Below are 22,604 nucleotides of genomic sequence, written 5' to 3'. Positions count from 1 at the left end.
ACACATGAAACTTGATAAGTTTGCTTTTAAAAAGCTCTTATGAGTCAGCTAGCTGTGCAGAGTGCTGACTGAGTGACCTGCACCTTTGAGATTGGAAGCAGAAGATGGTGCCTGCCAGATAGATACTTTTGGTTTTTGTGAAGAGAAAGGTGGTGAGATGCTACTAAGGCCAAACATGTGACTGCCTCCTTCTTATGACAGTCTCCCGACATGGTCTCAGGGCCGAGTCTAGGTACTGCCCCAAACCGTATGTTCTGAGGGGAGAAGAGATTCCACAGTAGAAAGAAGTTTCCTCAAGAATGAGAGGACAACTTCAAACGTACTGTCAATAATTCATCAAATGACAGTGAGAAAGCACCTGGTTCAGGTCATGCCGAGCAGCCAACAGATCCTGGGCCAAGAACACCAACGGCAGAAGGAAGCACACCCGAGCCAACTTGCTCATGAGCTGAAATATTCAAATGTGGATACAAGGCAGTTACCTAATTCTTGCACCTGTTCTGAATCAGCACGCACTGTAATGTTGAACCAAGATTTGACATGATGCCAGTGACGGCAGCAGAAGCAGAAAATTTGCTGTGACACCACCCAAATGGTGCCAGGGAAGGGACGAAGAGAACCCATTGGGCTCTGCCATCAGCTGTGGAGGACTTTCAGAAGCCTTTCTCCTACTGGCAGGGAAGACTTGGGCCGATGCCTGGCTTCCTTGGAGTAGCTTGCTAAATAAATTGGCATGGACCCACATTTAAAAATTTGCCAGCTAAAGATGTTTTAGGTGTGTCAGTGGGGTTTTGGTTTCATGATTGCTGCTAAGAAAGTTTGAGCAACTCACATACAATTTCACTGATTTAATTACTGCTTAGAAAGGAAATTACCAGATTTAGGAGCCTAGGAAAAGACATCAGCATCATGCCTCACATTTCTCATGGTGTTCAAGCAAGAGTCAGTATTGATCAAAACTTTTCGTCTGCCTCCAGCGGTTTTAAAGTGACATGTAATTAGCTGACTTATTTTGTGGTCCCTTCTTCATGACTGTGTGTTGGACAGTATCAAAAGACATCTGCCTGTGGCTGTTTATAGGAATCTCGAAGCTCAGTGTCTTGTGGTCTTCTATAAAAGGTAATTGAAGAACTTTTGTTTGCAGAATATGGAAGTGCTTTAAAATGCTTGTGGGAGAAAATCTTGAAAGGATGGTAGACCCATTTATAGGAGAGGTGGCAAACTGTGACCTGTCTGGACTTTAGAAAAAAAATGTATGCATCTGCTTGAAGCAGCTTTTTATAAGTGGAATGCATGACTTACTTTATAAATAGTAAAACCTAAGCCTTGGAAGCAGTTTTGATTCTCCAGGGACCACAACTTATGTTAAAAGGGCGAATATGGTTCATGATAAGATCTGAATGGGTTATGGAATAATTAGACAGAAAACCCAACTCAAAATAAATGTTGACTGAGGTTCTAAGACTGAGCATCCCTCTGGCAGGTGGTGTGTCTACCATGTGGATGTATTTGAACCAACATCACAGAGTGGGAGAGGATCTTAGCTGTCATCTTCTCTACCTTCCCCAGCTTCCAGATGGGAACCTTTGACCATCTAGATGGTTGAACATGCCCAGGACCTCACAGGCAGCCTATCTCATGGGTGCCTGCCCAGATCCCCTGTAGCCTCTAACCACTGTACGTGTTCTCTGGAACTTCCCAGAGTAAATCCACTTCTATAAGACAGATTTTCTAATAGCTAAAGTTAGGTCTCATGTGTCCCTAACTCACCCTTTTCTTTCCCAGACTGATTCTGTGGATCTGGATCCTTCTGCAGTTGTTCACTTAATCAAAGAGGATGAACTTCCTAGAGAGAAGAGAACAGTGCTTTAGCCAAGCAAAGAGCAGTAGATGTGCTTCTGAACTAGACTCTCCAAAGACCCCATGAGCACTTTTCCAGACCAGCACCCCATCGCATCCTGCTTTTCCTCCCTTTCAGTTTCAAGACCTTTTGGCATCCTGGAGGTCTACCACCAGCTGGCATCCGTTAGCCAGTGGTCTTAAAAGGGATGCCTAGCAAAGGAATGCAATACGGCCGGTATAGTCTGGTCAGAGCTCGCTTTTCTGGGCAGTATACTTTTAGATCGTTAAGTAAGTTGAGAGATTCACCCACCTTCTTTGGGCTTTAATTTATTTCCTGAACATCTTTTACAAATTATTATTTTCAAGATGTAAACTACATAAAATAGTACCACCACTTTGGAAAACAACTTGGCATAGTAAAGTTCACCCAGCAATTCCATTTTTAGGTATCTTCTCTACAGAATCTCTTGCATGTGTGTACCAGGAGACATGTAAAAGAATGTTCATAGTAGCATTGTCTGCAATAACAACAAAAACAAACAAATGAACAAAACAACTGGAAATATCCCAAATGTCCCTTGACAGGAGAATGAATAAATGAATTGCTCATGCATTTTTTTATTGTGGTAAAATATACATAACATAAAAATTTACCATTTTAACTATTTTTAAGTGTACAGTTTTGTGGTATTAAGTTTATTCGCATTGTTGCGCAACTGTTACCACCATCCATCTCCAAAACTTTTTCATCTTCTTCAGCTGAAACTCTGTGCCCATTAAACACTAACTCTCCAGTCCCTTCTCTACCCAGCCCCTGGCAACCGCTGTTCCACTTTCTGTCTCTGTGAATTTGCCTGTTCTGTGTACCTCATATAAGTGGAATCATACAATATTTGTCCTTTTGTGACTAGCTTATTTTACTTGTCTAACGTTTTCAAAGTTCATCCATGTTGTTGCATGCATCAGGATTTTCTTCCTTTTTAAAGCTGAATAATATTCCGTCGTTTATATATACATATCGCATTTTATTTACCCATTTGTTGATGAATGCTTGGATTGCTTTGGCCTTCGGCTCTTGTGAATAATGCTGCTATGAACGTGAGCGTAAAAATATTTGGTTAAGTCTCTGCTTTCACTTCTTTTGAGTATGTACCCAGAAGTGGAATTGCTGATCATATGGTAACTCTGTTTTGAGGAATCATTCTATGTACTGTTTTTCACAGTGGCTGCATCTGTTCATTCATTCATTCATTCTTTTTTTTTTACTGCCTGTAATATTCTGTAGTATAACTATAATGTAATTTATCAGATATTGCCAAACTTTTTTCTAAAGTGATTTGTTGATATATTTACCTACCAGTAGTGTATGAAGAGTTCCTAGTAATCTACATCTTTACCAACACTGAGTTTTATTGGGTTTCTTCATTTTTGCCAATTTAGTGGTTTTTCGGTGATTATCTTACCATAGTCTTAATTTTTATTTCCCTGATTACCATTGCAATTACTCATAATTTTATATGTTTGAAAGCTTTGTTTTTCACATAGACATCTTTAATCCATTAAGAATTAATTTTTGTGTATGATGTATGATAGGGGTCTAATTTCATTCCTTTCTACGTGGATAACCAAGTATATGGGTTCCATCTTTTTCCCATTGCCATTCATCTCATTTGTAAAGTTTCCATGTATGTTTGGTCTGCCTATGAGCTCTCTATCCGTTCACTTGGTTAATTTGTCCACCTACGTTAATGGCATCTGTTTTCTTTACCATGAGGTGATAATGATGTATTGAGACTGATGCTGGGTTAATTGGGCATTTATTGTCCAGTATTGTAATTGCACCTGGTTATGGACTAGGTGGGGTTAGAGTTGGCCTGCTGGCTGACTAAAGTATGGTCCGTGCAGTCATGGGGCTCTCAGACACGTATTTCAATCCTGATGATGCAAGGTGAGAAGTGTGGTAATAGAGGAATGGCTGAAGTGCTAATAATAAGAAATGATGAAGGAAACAACTAATTCCAGTATGAAGGCATCCAGGAGGGTAACAGTCAGGGAGGTTGACCATTTCAAATAGGAAGTATATGATATCATGGTTGAGAGCCGAGTTCTAGAGGTAGACAAACTCATATTTGAATGTGTGACCCTGACAAATTCTTGAGACCTCACTGAGGCTCAGCTTCCTTATCTATTCAACAAGGGTAATAATAATACCTCCCTCAGAAGGTTGTTGGGAAGATAAAAACAGACCGTGTATCAGGAGCACTTAGCTAAGTGCCTGACACATTGGAAGTACTCAATAAATGTAAACCTATTAATTAATTCATTCAATAATATTAACTGAGCACCCACTGTCTGCCAGACATGGCAAAAGGCTATAAATGCAAGTATGAGCAAAACAAATGGTCTCTACCCTCACGTAGCTTTCAGTCAAGTGGGATAGATAGATGCTCATAAAATCATCACACAAATATATCATTAGAGACTTTGACGAGTACTATAACGGGAAATTATGGCCAACTAGGACAGAACAGAAGAGGGAAACCTGACTTATGATTATTATTTGTATTATCACGACTTCTGAGCTGGGACTTGAAGGATGAGTGGTTTATGGGCGTGGCAGGCAGGCAAGGTCATTCTGGGCACACAGAACTTCAAAAGAGAGGGCATGGAGATGTGGAAGTTTTACATCAGGTCAAGGGCAAGGGCCTGGGCACCCCTCACTTCCTGCCCACCTTTCCCAGAGGACAGGCAGGAGAAGGAGGTTGAGTGATTACCTCTGGCCCCTAAACATATATTGTGGCTCAATGAACTCCGATCTTTGGTCACTGTGAAAAGTTATTCTCAGTGCCACTGACCAGCTCCTTGGCAATAACAGACTGAAAATGAATAGTGAAAATGGCTCAGGGGAGTTGGATAACAATGAAGTCTTTTTGACGTTAATGCTGGTCAAAAAAGTATCTAGCACCGGCTTCAGTTGGGCATTCCAAAGCTCAAAGATAAAAAGAAGTGCTCAGAGAAAATAAAGTTAAAGCTTTTTCCGAGACATCTGTGAGGCATTTTTACAAGCTGATGGTGAGTACTGTTTTCCATTTAGAGTAGATGTGGCAAAGAGTTATATTTGCAAGAAGGGAAAAATAGATGATTGTGAGGGGTTTTTCTGGAACAAGTACAATTCAGTAGCTCTCAAATTGTAGTGTATATCAGAATTCCCCCTGGAAGCCTGTTAAAAATTTAGACTCCCTGGCCATCCCCAAGACTCAGTAGGTGTTCCCTGGGCCTAGGGCTCTGTATTTTTAACTAGCTGCTGGAGGACACCCTTTGAAAAACCTTGCAGACTTAGTATCTTTAACTCTTTCCTTTCTTTTATCTTTGTTTGCAAATTCTTTTAGAAGAGTTTCTGAACAGGCTTTCTTTTGCATTCCCCCTTCCCTGACCTCACTGTCAGCTGGGGGTCCCAAGCACAATTGCCTGGGCAGGTCTCATGAATGTGCGAAACTGGGAGGGTAGGAGAATAGGAATTAAGCTGGTTGGGCGGGCAGCCTATCTGTCTAGTCACTTGGCTTTTCTAAACATTGTGCAAGCCAAGAACACATCCCTGAGAGCTTTTTGCATCTCAGTGCTGCCTGTTGGCCACCCAACCACCCATTCAAACAATTGTGTAGAAGATAATGGTGCAGGTTCTGGCCTCAGCTGACTTCAGCTGGAGTCCTAGCTCCACCACTTCCTAACAGGTAATCTGACGAGTTCCTGAACCCCTTCAAGCCCTTCTCTTCTCATTTCTAAGACTGGGCTTGGCTCATCTGGCTTTTGCAAGGATGTAAAAAGGTAATACATGAATATGTCAGGTACAGGGGCTAGCCATTTGGGGACTTAAGTGAGTGAGATTAAGTAGAGTGAACAGGTAAAATTGAAGGGATATTTCTGTGCATTGTCACAGACTGTGGAGAGCAACAGGCAGACATCCATCTCATTGTCCAGCACACAGCCCCTCTCATTCTGCCCTATGTACTTTTTTTGTCTAATTGAGGTATAATTAACATATGACATGATATTAGTTTCAGGTGTATAACCTAATGATTCAATATTTGTATATATTGCAAAATGATCACCACAATAAATCTAGTTAACATCCGTCACCATACATAGTTACAGAATGTTTTTTCTTGTTATGAGAACTTTTAAGATCTACTCTCTTAACAACTTTCAGATATGCAATACAGTATTATTAACTATAGTGGCCATGCTGTACATTACATCCCCATGATCTATTTATTTTATAACTGGAAGTTTGTACCTTTTGAGCACCTTCACCCATTTGCCCCCCGACCCAACCCTACCCCCACCTCTGGCAACTACCAATCTATGAGCTAGGTTTTTTTTAGCTTCCACATATAAGTGAGATCATATGGTATTTGTCTGTCTCTGTCTGACTTATTTCACTCAGCATAGTGCCCTCCAGGTCCATCCATGTTGTAGAAAGTGGTCAGATTTCCTTCTTTTTTATGGTTGAATAATATTCCTCTGTATATATACAGCACATCTTCTTTGTCCATTCATCCATCGATGGGCACTTACATTGCTTCCACTTCTTGGCTGTTGTGAATAATGCTGCAATGAACATGGGGGTGCAGATATCTTTTCAAATTACTGTTTTTGTTTTCTTTGGATAAGTACCCAGAAGTGGAATTGCTGGATCATATGGTAGTTCTATTTTTTAGTTTTTGAGGACCCGCCATACTGTGCTCTCTGTACTTTTGCAGTTATTTCTCTTCCTATAAACTTCCATTGTCTCCACACCCGTATACATTTAACCAAATTATTTTCAGAGCTCAACTGAAGTCCCACTTATGGGAAACCTTTCGCTGTGGCAATAACTTCAGCTCTCACTAATGTTTCTTTCTCTAGTTTACTATCGCGATTTTCATCCACATCTGTACCAGTTAGGTTCCGATTGCGTTCTGCCTTATGGGTGTGTTTTGTCATTTCATCTAAAACAAACTCTTGGAGGTCTGGGTAAATATTTTGCTTCCAATAACTGCAGGAAAAACCTATATATGTGAAAGGGCGATATAAGTTAGCATTGACCAACTTAAAGTAATTTTTTTTTGCTTCATAAAGAGCCAAGGCTCTGAATTTTCATATAATTCTCACATATGAATTCTCATATAATTCTCAAAGAATCATGCATTCTTTGTATCCAATTTATTCAGTCATGTATTCCTGTGCATTATAAATACAGAAATATGAGAAATTCATTAGCAACCTAGATCTACCTCTTTCTCCTCAGTACACACCACACACACACACACACACACACACACACACACACACACGCACACACACAAAGGAGGGGAATTGAGGGCCAAGATTATAATACGATATTGGTACTGGGCCGTTAATCTCAGCAGTTCTCACCCCTGGCTGGTTTCCTCTCTCCTCTCATGTGCAAACGTGCTGATCAGGGAGGTGTAACCCTCACTTGCAACCCTTTCCTGGTTGGTGGTGGATGGATCTGGAGGCTGCTTGAGGCTGTCCTTGTCACTGCCCCCCTGTGGCTCCACTCTGAGAGGGAGGCTTCTCGCCCTGTTCTTTAAACATTTTGCTTAGAGACTCTTCTCTTCCCACCCCAAACAGAGGAACACTCTCTCTGAGCAACAGCGTTCTCAGCCAGCAGTGGACAGTCTGCACTGAATGTGCTCACAGCTTCCCAGGAGCTGGGCTGGGCTCAGGGTTGTGGTGGGACACACCCCTGTGCACTTGTCTTTACCTTCCTCTTTTGTCTTGAAATAAAACACACAGCTTTCAAATTTCCTGTACGTTAGTTTTTTCTCTTCTGGGGACACTCTTTCCAAAGGGCGGCTTTCAGGGCGCTTAACCTTGGGATTTGGGGGCTAGATTTTTGTTCTCCAACTCCCTTCCCTTTTCCACCTGGGAAGTGCACAGTATTTCAGGCACTGCGACCTCTAGAGGCTGGTTATGGCATCCCAGTTAAATCCAGTGAAATTTCTCATTACATTTTTTTTTTTTTTAAGGAAGATTAGCCCTGAGCTAACATCTGCTACCAATCCTCCTCTTTTTTGCTGAGGAGGATTGGCCCTGAGCTAATGTCTGTGCCCATCTTCCTCTACTTTATATGTGGGACGCCTGCCACAGCATGGCTTACCAAGCAGTGCCATGTCCGCACCTGGGATCTGAAGCGGCGAACCCTGGGCTGCCGAAGTGGAACGTGTGCACTTAACTGCTGCGCCACCAGGCCAGTTCCTCATTACTTCTTGACCCCAAATAAAATACCCAATGTAGGCAGCCTGTGGTGAAGTGGGTCAGGGAAAGGGGTGAACCTTGTTTGAAAGTTACTGTTTCTCTCAGAAGAAAATTCTTGGCTTTAACTCCAACAACCAGTTTCTCTAGTACACCTTCAGGTGAAGTTGGACTGCCCTGTCATGCAACTTTCTGAGACCCAAACCACCTAATTTTCACAGTCTGGATTCCTTGTTTGTATTGAGAGAATTTCTCCATAAGTTTGTCAAACCCTGAAGCTGGCTTGATTTCTAGGCTGGCTTGATTTTATCCTTTAGAAAATATCTTACTCAATGGGGAAAAAAAAAGCCATGACAATCTTTCACCCTCCGTGGATATGTCCTCATAAACTCATCCAGTGGCAGCACAACTTTTTGTTGTGGTCCTCTGGTGGATGAGTGAAAAGAACCTGAGGCTTTGCAAAGTTGTCAGGAGGAGGAAGTTGAGGAGGACCGGAGATCTCCAGACCTGGCCTTTGCTGGAGAACAGGGGCATTTCCCAGGACCATTTCTCTGCAAAACGTGGCTCACAGCACTGCACTTCAGAGCCAGAGCCAAAGACCACGTGAAGTCGCCTGTCCCGAGGAGAGAAAATGACCTGGTGTTTTTTAGCTATGAGGTTGCTACTACTCACCTTGAGGGAGAAATTCACATTAGTTTAACCAACCCTATGTGCTTCCAATTCAATTAAAAAAACCTGATGTTGTCAAATAGAAACATAGGCCTTTACTCATTTCTCAAGTAGAATGAAATGAAATTGATTGTCTATAAAATATTTATCAGATCTAGGCTAGTGTTTGAATTAGAATATCTCCTGCAGGCCTTAAAATGTCCTCTCTCTGCTTATTTCATTATTGATTAGGCAGACAAAATTTTTACTTAATGTGGTGACCATAATGTGTTTACGGGGATTAATTTACTCACTCTTGAGGATTAATTTAATTCTTTTATGTTAGTCGTTTTTTCCTGGGACTTTTTTTTCCCCAAAGGGTCACATCCAAATTTATTAAGACTGTTATATGGTTCACAATAATTTGGGTGTAAGTGAATAATTTATGCCTGTGTTTGCCAAGCCTGGCTGCCCATCAGAATTATGTGGGGAGTGTCTAAAAAGTACAGATTCCAGGGTGTCACCACAGACTCAGTGAAGCAGAATCGCTGAAGGTACGGCCTGGGAATTCTTCCGTTTACAGATGCTCCTCAGTGATGCAGGTGCAGCAGCCAGGCCCCTCTTAGTGGACTCGGGTTTCGGGAACTGATCAACATAGTTTAGTCCTGCGTAATTTTAAGGTTAACATGTTATTGTCATTAAGTGTAGAGAATTTTCTGTTGCTAACACCACATGTCCTTATTTCTTTGCATCCTTCTGTCCATGAGAATTACCCAAGCACCCCTTCTTACATGAGAAGTGAATTTCAGAGGAGGAGGACAAGCCATACGAGGTGAAGGTGGTTCTGAGTGCAGCCGTGTTGTCACTGTGGATGGAGGAGCTAGCTAGAGCAAGCAGACCAGCCACCTGATGAGCTCTCTCTCTCTCCTGCCGGTCTGGTCTAGACTAAGCTCTTTGGGTCAGCATCGCTCCATTTGACTGGGTCCCTGAAGGCCCTCAGGAAAGATAGGTTGGGTTACGTGCCAGCAGAATTCACCATGTTCAGTGATGTGAATTGGTACCTAGACACAGGGCTTGAAAAATACTGATCTGTAAAGTTACTTGATGAGTAGAGACACAGTTATACACCATTTCAAAGCTCTCAAGACTAAAACACTCAATTATATCTCAATTAAAACACGACAAGCACAATCACAGTAATGACAACAAAAACACTAAAAAAACTAAAGTTTTTAGCTTATGTCAATGAATAGGCTGTCTCCCCCTCATGTCAATGAATAGACATTACTGAACAAAGGCCATCCATCTATTTGAACTAAAACTTAGTCTCTGGGTTTGATCAACGATTTCATGCAAATAAACATATCTATTAGAAAAGCCTTATATGTGGTACAAAAAGTAAATCACATTGAAAGGCGTGCGTTTGAGGGGCACATGGCAAATTCCAACTGTACAAAAGGCCTAAGATGAAAAATAAAGCTCCTTCTCATCCTTTCTAGGTTTTGTTTGTTAGAGACACTCACTGAGATCAATTTCTTGGCTATGCTTTGAAAAATATTATATGCTTATATCATATACCACCTCTTACATGTATAGGCAGCCTCTTAAACAAGTTGTTTCCAGCCTTTTTACTATTATAAAAAATGCTCTGGTGAACATATCCACGCACATATATACATACCTGTCCTATGAGCCTCTGAACCCATGGGGTAGTGTGTTTGAAAGATACATTTCTGGAAGTGGAATTAATGGGCTCAACGGATATATGAACACTTAGTTTTGACAGACAGTCCAAAATGTCCCCGCAAGGGTTGCGCCACTTTACCAGTCACGAAGAGTTTGAGAGTCATCTTACTGAATGCTCTTGTTTCTAATAGTTTTTCTGTTGATTTGCTGTTTGTGTGTTTTTCCAGTTATATGATACATCATCACAGATAGGGATATCTTACCTCCTTATTTCCAATTTTAATACCTGTCTTTCTTTTGCATTGGCTAATAATTCTAGAGCAATGCTAAGCAATAGCAGTAAGAGTGGGCATCTTTGTCTTTTTCCTGACTCTAATGGGAAAGTTTCCATTATTTCCTTATTAAATAGGAAAATTAAAAAAACTTTTTCTCTTTACTGAGAATTTTAAAAAATCAGAAATGAAATGTTAAGTTTTATCAAATACCTTTCTGGGATCTATATTAAATTAAGACTGCTCAGGGGGCTGTCCCAGTGGCACAGCCATTAAGTGTGCATGTTCCACTTCAGCAGCCCGGGGTTCGCCGGTTTGGATCCCGTGTGTGGACGTGGCACGGCTTGGCGGGCCATGCTGTGGTAGGCATCCTACATATAAAGTGGAGGAAGATGGGCATGGATGTTAGCTCAGGGCCAGTCTTCGTCAGCAAAAAAAGAGGAGGATTGGCAGCAGATGTTAGCTCAGGGCTAATCTTCCTCAAAAAAAAAAAAAAAGACTGCTCAGGAAATCTAAGACTTCTGGTTGTCCTGAATCTATCAAAAAATGTTATGGTTACAACAGTATTTGTAATACAAAACAAAAACCAAAACCTGGAAACCGTGAAAATGTTTCTCAATAGGGAAATGGCTAAATAAATTATAACACTTTCATATAGTGGAAAACTATTCAGCTCTTTAAAAAATAATGAAGTAGATTATATTTGCCAAGATGAATCAATCAGAGAGCTGAGGTCAAGCGAAAATAGCAAGTGCAATATAGTGTGTGTCCTCATTTGTTTAAACAATGAAAAGGGACATGCACATATAAATATATACGTATATACAAAGAAAAATTCTGGAAGGACATGGAAAAAACTATTTGAAATGCTTGCTTCTTGATGAAGGATAGATGTCTGGGGATCTGAGATATTCTGCTCTGTGTTTGGATTTTTTTTTAAACCATATGCATGTCTTCCTTTTTCAGTGAAAAAAGAATAAAAAAAGTTATGATTCAAGTTATTTTAAAAGAAATTTTTTTTCATGTTAAAGGTTTAAGTCCTAGTAACTAAAGGTGAAAGATAAGCCATATTAAATGTAACTAACAATGGGTCAAATTTGTCATGTAGACATTTTCGTTGGTTGGTTGGTTTTTGCACCTGGGGTGTGTACCTCACTCCTCTCACCCTAGTCCCGGTTCTATGAGGGAGCTGCAGCTTCTGGAATTTTCCACAAGCTCCAAAGCCCTCTGCAGTGGGAGCTTATTCCAGCTGAGTGGGCCTCACTCTTGCATCAGGGGGAGTCATGTAGAGCTTTTATAGTAAATATTCTCCAAATAGAGTTCCCAAATCTATTATTAATAGCAAATGCAAGCCTCTCTGACCTTGTGCTAATAGGGATTTCTTTCAACCTGGATGAACAATAGGGAAAGGATTTACTAAATTAGGCCAACAATATGACATATCTTTTTTTTTTTTAAAGATTTTATTTTTTTCCTTTTTCTCCCCAAAGCCCCCCAGTACATAGTTGTATATTCTTCGTTGTGGGTCCTTCTAGTTGTGGCACGCAGGACGCTGCCTCAGCGTGGTTTGATGAGCAGTGCCATGTCTGCGCCCAGGATTCGAACCAACGAAACACTGGGCCGCCTGCAGCGGAGTGCATGAACTTAACCACTCGGCCACGGGGTCAGCCCCATGACATATCTTTTTGTTAAAAATTATGATTACGAAACTTGAAATGGGGAAATGCCTGCCATGATGATAAATGAAAAGAGCCGACAAATGGATTACATATACACTATAATTTTTTTTTTTTGAGGAAGATTAGCCCTAACATCTGCTGCCAATCCTCCTCTTTTTTTGCTGAGGAAGACTGGCCCTGAGCTAACATCCATGCCCATCTTCCTCTACTTTATATATGAGATACCTGCCACAGCATGGCTTGCCAAGCGGTGCTAGGTCCACCCTTGGGATCTAAACTGGTGAACCCCAGGCCACCAAAGTGGAACATGTGAACTTAACTGCTGCACCACTAGGCTGGCACCTACACTATGATTTTAACTTTGCAAAAATAAAAGGGAGGATAAATTGATACGGAAGCTTTGGTGGAGTGATTTGGTGAAGTGGTAGATTTTCCCCAAATATCTTCATAACATTTGGCATTACATCAGTGTATTTTATTAAAAAATAAAAAAAGTGATGGTGAAATAAATTGTTTTTGAGATCCTGATATGAAAAGAGGAAATATACTTTCTTGTCTCCTTTTAATGTCCTATGTGGAGAAGGAACGTGCCCTGGCTCAAGGTCACAGAGGTAAGAAATTCGAGACAGCACCACCATTCAGGGAGGACTTCTTATTGGCACTTTGAAGTGAACGAATTGAGCTTCTGCCGTGGCAAGGCTGGGCACAACTCTGAGTGTGACACTCCATTACGAGGGATTCCACTTTGGCGCCCCAATGAATGGCTGCCACCATGCTTATAGTTTCTATCCGTGTGACTGGTCCTGCTGCGCATTCATCGTTTCAAGTGATCTGTCTCACTGCGCCTTGACCTAACCGAGCAAAAAGGGGCTTGTTCTGCTCGCCACAATCTGGTGCCAATCAAATGCAAACAAGACGGTGGTTGAGAAAGGAAAATTTATATGATTAGCTAGCATAATCAAAAGATGGCAGACTAGTGTCCTGAAGAACCATCTTAAAATCATACAGAATCTTGAGGCGGTTATATTGGGGAAAGAGGCAGGGAAGGAGGGGGGTTAGGGGCGTCGACCATCCGGTGTGACAAACTTCAAGGCCCACATTGTCTCTTTCTTCTGTCGTTCGTGATGGGTAGCAACGCAGAATTTTTCTCTCTGGAGGTCCTCGTGTTCCTGGGGAGCTCAGAGAACAAAGTTGTCTTATCACAGCTGGGAGATAGCCGTAAGCAAGAGTCGTAGAACTAGCAGATCAAGCATTTTGTAAAAGCGAGAGGTGCTTAATCACCCAGTTACATGCAGGCTAGAATATATTCACAGAGACTGGTGAGTCAGGGTCATAGTTACAATATTGCTTCCTTTCCCTAAGATGGCTTGCCTCGTGTTAACTTAAGATCCAGCGGTTACATTGATGCAAGGCCCTACTGTTCTCTTGGTTGATAAAATTATTTGCTATAGGAGATGATTGTTTAGCAACTTAGGAGAAGCTTTAGAAAATTCTCGCTGAATGTCCAGAGAGCTTTGACCCTTGGAAATCTGATTGGTCACCACTGTCAGCGACAATATTTGCCTCCTTTCATCCCCCTGCACATTTTCTTTCTCAGCTAATATGGTAAACAGCACTGATCTCTACTCATGAATGACTGGGCATATCAGGCAAGACCCAACCTTCCTGAAAGTCTTTCTTCCTATTCTAAAAGAAGAAAGAATTCCCAGGGTTCATAGATTTCTGCCTCTTTCCTGGGTACGACTTTATCTACACAGGTAGATAAAGCACTAGTGTCCTTTTGGTTAGTGATAAATTGCTTTGCTGCTGTGAGAGGCTGCCCTCAACTATAGTAAATTCTCCTCCCCTTTCTACCCTATGTCCCTTGGTCTGGATCATGGGGAAAGGGGGACTTCATAAAATGATGCTTGAGACCATCCTACTTTGGCCACGTCAGGGAATGAACAGAATGGGGAGGGAAGTCTCCACCACTGAGGTTTGATGAATTTATAGCTGGGAGATTACTTATATTGTAGGAAAAGTGAAAACTTGAAATCTGAACTGGGAAAAGAGCAGAGCTTTGCAAGAATGTGATATTCAGGGACATGTTTTTGCAACCACCTCTTAGTCGCATAATCAACCTTCGGCAGAAAGCAGAGAAGAACAATAGAAAGGAATCAATGGAAAAATCCCAGGGGATGATGGGCAAGGGAAAATCTCAATAAAAGCAGCAAAGAGTGCCTGTACGGGGTTTTACAAACCTGAGTTTTCCTTTTTGTCTTGGGAGAAAGGGATTATAAAATAAAACTGTTAGAGACAAATTGTATCATGAGTGAGGAGGATAGGAGGGAAGCAGGGAGAGAGAGAAAGAAGGGTTTTTATTTTTTAAGTTCTGGAAAAATCTTTAAACAAAAACTCAAAAGTATTAAATAAGAGATAGATGTTGGAACCACTCGAGTGCACCATGAACTATATTCCTGAAATCAAATTAAAAATGTCCAGAAACAGAAGGATCCACCAGGTGCCCAGAGATTAATTCTGATTTGGGGGGGTGTGGGCATCAGGTTTCTCGTTTGTCTGTTTCAGGCCACTGCTAAGGCCTGTACAATTCTGGTGCAGGACATTCTCTAGCTAGTTGCTGTGACAGCTTGTGAAGTGCCACCACCAAGCTCTGCAGGGACTTCAACCAGAGCCTCCCAGAAGTTCCCCTCTGATTTGGGTGGGGGGTTGTGAGGCTGGCCGGCTGCGGCACCTAGGCATCGCATCCTCAGTGTCGTGTCTCTTCCACCTTCCCTTCCACAGTGCCTGGCTTCCTTCCATGGCAGCTCCGAGGGGATACATATGATGTTTTACAAAAGTCTTCACACTTCAGGAGTGGTCTTCAAGGTCCATATGGGACTATTTAATCACTGAACAAAGGCAAGTTTCCACTTAACCCCTGGGCGTTTTTCATTTGTCTATTTCAATCATGATACTTTGGAGCAGTGACCAGATTCAGATCAGTTTTGGTTCTTACATTGGACATTGTTTTGGTCTGACCAGCCTCCCTCTCCCTGCCCTTTGCCAACAGCTGCCAGACTCTCCTTCGGGGGAACGACCCTATTCCGTGGCACACAGTCTTGATGAAACTGTCAATCAGGGAGGGGGCGAGATCTGAGACCCAAGCTTAGCCAATCAGATTCTTCTGGGGATCTGAATCACGAGTGGAATTAACATCAGGTCAGAGAAAAAATGCACGTCCAGTGAGGCACCGCTAATTCCTGCTTCTTGGAGTAGCATACTGAGAAGGTGTAGCCTTTGGAGTATGGGCTGTGGGGCCAGATTGTTTGGGTTAGAAACACACTTTCTATATAAGACCTGAAGCAAGCTAGTTAACCTCATGCCTCGGTTTCCTCAGATTGTGAAAGGGGATAATAGTACTTCTCTCATAGGGTTGTTGTTCACATCGCATAAATCAGTGCATGGGTCTCAGCAGGAACACTTGTGAGGACACAGGAACCACTCTGAGTATTTGAAGCAGAAAAGGAATTTGATGCATGGATTAGGAACATAAAAATCAGTGAAAGGCTGGAGAAGCAGGCTCCAGGCTGCAGGACTGGCTTCTGGAACACACTTCCAAACTGGCCTGCCAGGGGCGCTGTCTCTTCTGCCACCATCAGGAAAGTGGACCAGTAGTGGACCATCACAGGGACTTCAAGAACACAGTGCCACAGCTGTGACCCAGGGAGCAGGAAGGCACTTGGCTGCTCCTGTGACCACCTCTCGTCACTCAAGAAGCTGAGGACTGGACAGTGGACGGTACTCTATCCAAGAGCATCAAGATCACCAAGGTTCAATTTTTAAGGTTGAAACGTTGGCTGCTAGTAAAAGTGCTAATATTCATAAGCAAGCGATGCAACTTGTAACTGAAGGATCTAAATCTGAGGACCCTGTCAGCTCTATAATTTCATAATTCCCAAGTCACATGCAAAAATCAGTTTAATTAACTTGTAATTATGCTTCTTATCTTCTGCATTGGCAAAGAGGGAGAGGATAGTCATTCATGGGCCCTCCAGCAGCACAGAAGCATTTATTACTTGCATCTTCCTAACTTCCTTGAAATGTAGTTTTAATACCATAATTCACTTTTGTAATAGTGGCCTGGTGACTTGGGCAGTGCAATCACATATGCTGTTGAGACTTCGACGGAGCCAAAGGAGAGGCATCTGGACTGCAGCAACATGAGTCTGACCGGGAGGAGAGAAGGAGGATGAGGAAGCTAATCCTGATAGAGATCCCACAGTCAGGTGTCCGCTGTGGGAGAGAGTAGGGGAACTCACCTGCCCTGCAGAAGGGGGTGTGTGGGTGTGGGTGGGGTGAGCTGAGCAATGTGTTGGGCTCACAGACTGAAAAATGAGCTGTGACTCAGGCTTCCATTCATACCAGGAGATCTGACCTAATAGCAGAACCCATCACCAGAATCTAGGCACTGGGAATGTTCAGGAGCTCAGTGAGCAGAGAGTTCAGGGGTCCGCACACAGCAGGACCTCCCTAGTGAGGAGGGGGTGCTAGAGTGTGAGGAGAGGGACATGTGAGGAGCAGGAGGACTTGCAGAGCTAAGCTGGGTCTCAGAGCCCCTTCTTCCTGTAAGTCACCACTGGGATTGAGGCTGGATACCAGTTACCCTGAGCAGAAACCACTAAACCAGCATTTCTTTCACTGGAATAGACTCCAGGCCTTTTTCGTTTGTTTAATCAGAAGGAAATTCTATGTTAACTAGACTTTTTGCGGTGATCATTTCGCAATGTATACAAATATTGAATCATTATGTTGTATACCTGAAACCAATATAATGTTACATGTCAATTATACCTCAATAATAAAAAAATAAAATTCTCACAAGCTGAATATTGGATTAATGGTTTTTATTGTCGCTACTTAAGTATGTAACAATACAAAGCTCTGTAAACTTTTACACATAGTATTTACATAATTCCATATTTCCACTTACATGTATGGAATATATATATTCCATGCTATGCCAGTCCTGTTATATATCTATAATGATATAATTATAAAGTGGTACAGTGTTGTGGTGAAGAACACAGATTCTGGAGCCACATCTACTTGGGTTCAAATCCTAGAGCCACCACTTAGCTGGTGTGTAACCTCAGGCGAGCTAACCTCTGTGCCTCAGTTTACTTACTGGTAAAATGCAGGTAACAGTACCTATCTTGCAGGGCTGTTGTGAGGATTAAATGAGCTAATCCATGTAAAGAGCTGGCATCTAGTCAGCTTTCAATAAGCACTAGCTATTATCATAGAAACAAGGCCAATGGATGAATGAAGCACAAACACATCAGCAAAACCAATATTGTTCAAGTAAGCCACATCATTTAATATGACAGATGATGCTGTTGTTCTGAAACTGATTGGTCACGTTGGGTCTGACGGTAGGAAGATGTGGTCTCAGGTTCGGTTCTATATTTACTTTGGCCTTTGGGTTCAATGCTAACGCCGAGAATGCCTGTTAGCCTGGCCTTATTTGCTAGTTCAGACTAATCAGACCTCATAGTTAATTAAAACTCTGCCCTTGAGCATTCCTGAAATGCCGATTTTAATGAAACGCCACTTGATAACTCTGTGGAACTGTCTTATTTATTCAAAAGTAAGGTGAGCATCGCCACATCCTGGAAATCTGCATTAAGTGAGTGTCTAATTGCATTATTGCTAGAAGGAGAAAGAAAAGTGCCTCACTGTTCATTTACTGCTACATTCACGCTAAATGAGGTTTTACAAGTTGGCAGGTACAAAATAGGGTCTATGAACAGAATGAGAATGGGGTTCTGATTACTACAAAGTTTCTTTGAGTTTGGATACCAAAACATTTGGCATTCTAACGACTTAGATTATTCAAATTATTTTGGACCCTTCATTGTTCATCATAACGTGGTATCATTTGGCCTTCACTTGGTGAGAATATATTTACCAATATAAATATAAACTCTAAGTTATATGGCAGAATATAAATTTTTTTAAAAATGATTATCATCGAAATGAAAACAGAAAATTGAAAACAACCACCACCACCCATACTCTTGGAGAACTGAAGACCCCTGGACTCTCTCACTTCGGTTTCTCAGTGCCAGGTATACAGTTGGTGCTCAATAAATATTTGTGTCTGAATGAGGAAAAGAAACTAGTAAGGGAAATGCAGCAATAGCCATTCCTGTGGTCTGCGGTGGGGAGGTAGTGAGGGCAGGTGAGATGCTGGGACACAGAGATTTGCAGACCCACAGAGCTCACCTCTGGCACTCTGGCTCTGGCACTTTCAAGAAGCAATTAGGAGCTGGGCTGGTTGGGTCCAAGATGTCAGGTCTGGAAAGAATGACCTACTTATCAGCCACAGTGGGCAGAGGGTGGGGCTGCGAGCCTGCCGTCGGATTGCAGCAGAAACTGGGACTGCCGGGCCCTGCAGCTGGGCCCGTGTGCAAAACAGAGTCTGGGAAAACCGGTCCAGGGTGCAGCCCGGGAGCAAGATAACCTCCACCCATGGACCACAGCTCACTGAACAGTGCGACAAATCACACCAGGTATATTTACACCAATACCTCTCCCATTGCCTCCATTTTGTTCAACTGGAGGAAAATTCATTTTAACCTGAAGTTCAGGATGAATAATCTAGTAGGCAACAGTTCCCTGAGTGGAACAAGACGGCTCGCATTTGCAGGGTGTAGCCCACAGTGCTGTATAGATTCTGGAGCCCAACCCCGGGGCGCTCAGCATTCCTTTTGGTTCTTTTGGAGCCTGGTATCTGCATTTTAAACAAGCTCCCCGCGTGATTCTGACGCCAGAGGGCTTCTGCCCTGACTTACACATGGATCCAAGTTTTCCTTGAAGGCAAGCAGACCTGGTTTAGCTAACTAAGGGGTTGAGTTACTTTATTAAACAGCCAGATATTCTTTATTGATTTGCTACCACATGCAGGCCTCTATGGCTGGGTCTCTGCTAGAGAGGTAATGGTTCAACGTGTCTCCAGTCGTCCCCTCACTGGGCGCCCCACAGTCAGTGACTGCTCTCCTTTTCCTGTAAGTAAGCCTCCCGCTGGTGCCCCAGTTTTACTCCCTGGGACCTGTGTGGTTCCCCTGTGCCAGCATCCCTGCTGGTATTTGTCTCTTTGTTCCTCCGGGCTGGGACTTCCTGAAGCTGCAGGGGTCCCCTGGGTTTGGGGAACCTGCCTGCCCTGAGCCCCACTGTCTAAGGAGACTTGCCAGTCCCCTGGGGCTCCGTTCCCCTCCCCAGCCACAGCTGCTGGATAAGGGACCTAAAGATGACCATCCTGATCGGGCTGGAGGCGTGTGTTGCTGGAAGAGTTGAGTTGCTTCTTTTTTTGGGAACCGGGAGTTTGGAGTCTGGTAATGAGTGCTGAAAGACCACGAAGAACTTAGGCGCTAGTTTTGTAGATTAGTTGGATTAAATTTGAAGTTGTTTAATTTATACCTAGACTTGAGACACATGATAAAAAGACCAGACAGCAGAAAAGAGAATGGCCACTTCTCAGCCCAGCGGCTCCACCCTTCCTGAGACCTGGCTGCCCAGCTTGTCCCGGATTCTGAGCATGTGTGTGGTTTCCGTAAACCTTGTTTTGCCAGGGCAACAAGTCCTGCCTACAGCAGCCCAGCTGCCAGCCGTCCTGAACCTGTGCATCTCACTGTGTCTACACTCCACGTCCCTCCCCACTGGCCTGGACAACCCCTAACCCCTGTCAGCATACTCTCTATTACATTATTTCTTTTACTCGGATGGACTTCCCTCACCTGTGTGGGATGTGGCCCCATGGTCTCAGGCACCCTCATTTGGGGATGAGCCTGTCCCATGACCAGCCTTGCTCCTCACGTAGCCTAATGTTTAGGCTTCAGTGTAAAATGTTAAGTTTTTATTTCTGATCTGTTCTTACATTTTGGAAGAGAAATATCACTTCCTAATTTTTTTTTTTTATGTGAGGAAGATTGTTGCTGAGCTAACATCTGTGCCAATCCGCCTCTATTTTATGTAGGATGCCACCACAGCATGGTTGATGAGCGGTGCTAGGGCTGTGCCTGGGATCCGAACCTGTGAACCCAGGGCCACTGAAGCAGAGCACGAACTCAACCACTATGCCACTGGGCTGGCCCCACTTCCTAATTTTTTAAAGAACCAGTCCTGATGGTCTAGTGGTTAAGATTTGGTGCTCTCACTACCAAGGTCCAGGTTCATTTCCTGGTTAGGGAACCACACTACCCACCTGTCAGTTGTCATACTGTGGTGGCTTTGTGTTGCTGTGATGCTGGAAGCTATACCACCAGGATTTCAAATACTAGAGGGTCACCCATGGTGGACAGGTTTCAGTGGAGCTTCTAGACTAAGACAGACTGGGAAGAAGGAACTGGCCACTCACTTCCGAATAAATTGGGCATGAAAATCCTATGAATAGTAGCAGAGTGTTGTCTGATATAGTGATATAGTGATATAGTGATATAGTGCCAGAAGGTGAGAGGACGGCGCAAAAGCACGGAGCAGGGTTCCACTCTGTTGTGCACAGGGTCACTAGGAGTTGGAATTGATTGGATGGTACTAACAACAACAAATTCTTTAAAGACTGGGCCTTCTCCATTTCCATCTTTTTAACTAACATCAGAATTACCTGATGAAAGAAATGTGATTTAGAAGGAAATGACATTTTTCTTTCAGGATGCTGAAATTTTCACTTGAAGACCTGATTATATTTGGGGGGGAGGGTAGGTAGAAAACAAAAGTGTTCCCTAATTGTGATTCCTGATGGAAAAAGTGCTGACCTTCATGCTTTCTATATTCGTCTATTGTAAAGGGACAATCCATAAAATTATATACTTCTTATTCTTTTCCTCAGCAGTTTGCAGGCAGTACCCATCACGTTTCATGCTCCTAGAAGTCATTGCCGACAAGTACTTAGTGTGTATCTGTTTCTAATTCTAGGATGTATCTGTTCCCTTTTCCTCTCCTCTGCTTTTCCTTTGCTAGAGTACTCATCTCTCCAGTGATGGAAGCAGATTGTTCCTGAAACCAGCATCTCACCTCAGTATCAAAGTTTGTGTCTGCAGAGGCTGCTGCCTGTGTGGTTGTGGTATTTACTGGGCTCTCTATTCTCTCAAGCTGAAAGGCAGCAATATTCAAGAGGCTGTTTTTACGCTGGCTGGGACAGCCACCCAGCCCTGAGACTTATGCTTTTGCTGGAGCCGAAAGGTGGCACCCATGATCACGTTGAAGTGTGTTCATGTGGTGCTTTGGAATATAAGAAACATTTATTGAGAATGTACTGTTTGTAAGGCCCTGTGCCAGGTGCTGTAAATAGGGCAAAAATAACTTTTATTCTAGAATCTTTTACAATAATAAAAAAGAAAAACCATTTACAAAAAATGACTTCTGTAGGACTGCAAAATTCTAGAGCCAGCAGGAAACTTGGAGGTTATCTGTCGACTTTAAATGTTTGACTGCAACCCACACTAAGCAATAAATTTGACACTGAGAGCCAGCACACACGGACGTATATATGTAATTGAACATGCTTTATGAACGATACTTCCTTACCGTGTGCAATGTCCTCTAATATTTTCTACATTTTTTGTCTTTTTATCTCATTAATCACAAATGCTGTTCATAATTCAATAAATTTATTTTTTGGCCCATGAAAATCAAACTATTGTCTGCAGTTTGAAAACACTGATGTGTAAGCCCCTCACTTACACACGGTGGCTCTGAGGCCCAGGGAGGTGATGTGGCATGGCCCAGGCATCACACTGAAGTTGGGGCCCCGAGCTCACCTTCATTTTCTTGTCCTAACCTGCTAGGTCACGAGCTTAGGAAATAGTTCTTGGAGGTGAGCACCAGCCAAATAGACAAGATGACCTAATGGACAGTGTCTGGAGAGCTGACTTCCATTCCCTGTGGGCAGCTGTAATGGATCTTATGGCCTCAGATGGGCACCTTTTCCCTGTGCTCAATGATTTGTTCTAGTTTGTCTGGAACTGAGGGGTTCTGAGGATGTAGGACTTCCAGTGCTGAAACCAGGACAGTTCCAGGCAAACTGGGACAGTCATCCCAGGAGATGTTTATATCTTACCACTCACAGAAAACAGATGGGTGCCATCTAAACTCCATGTACAAATAGCTATAGGCACAAAAAGAGCTACTATTTGATCTTTGTTATGTGTTGTGACAACTACTTGACTCTGCAAGACAATAC

At 42.7% G+C, this 22,604-nt stretch overlaps 1 long non-coding RNA gene across 1 annotated transcript in view; it reads left to right on the top strand.

Annotated features, from left to right (window-relative positions):
• The window catches only part of LOC139082839 (uncharacterized), a 34,476-nt gene extending 17,225 nt beyond the window's left edge, over positions 1-17,251 (top strand). Inside the window, exon 6 of the long non-coding RNA XR_011539156.1 lies at positions 15,167-17,251. This is a non-coding gene — a long non-coding RNA (uncharacterized lncRNA). The remainder of the gene's footprint in view (positions 1-15,166) is intronic.
• Positions 17,252-22,604: the final 5,353 nt, after the last annotated feature.

The sequence above is a fragment of the Equus przewalskii genome, chromosome 4, assembly GCF_037783145.1.
Source record: "Equus przewalskii isolate Varuska chromosome 4, EquPr2, whole genome shotgun sequence".
Taxonomy (NCBI): domain Eukaryota; kingdom Metazoa; phylum Chordata; class Mammalia; order Perissodactyla; family Equidae; genus Equus; species Equus przewalskii.
This window is presented reverse-complemented; position numbering and strand designations above follow the sequence as displayed.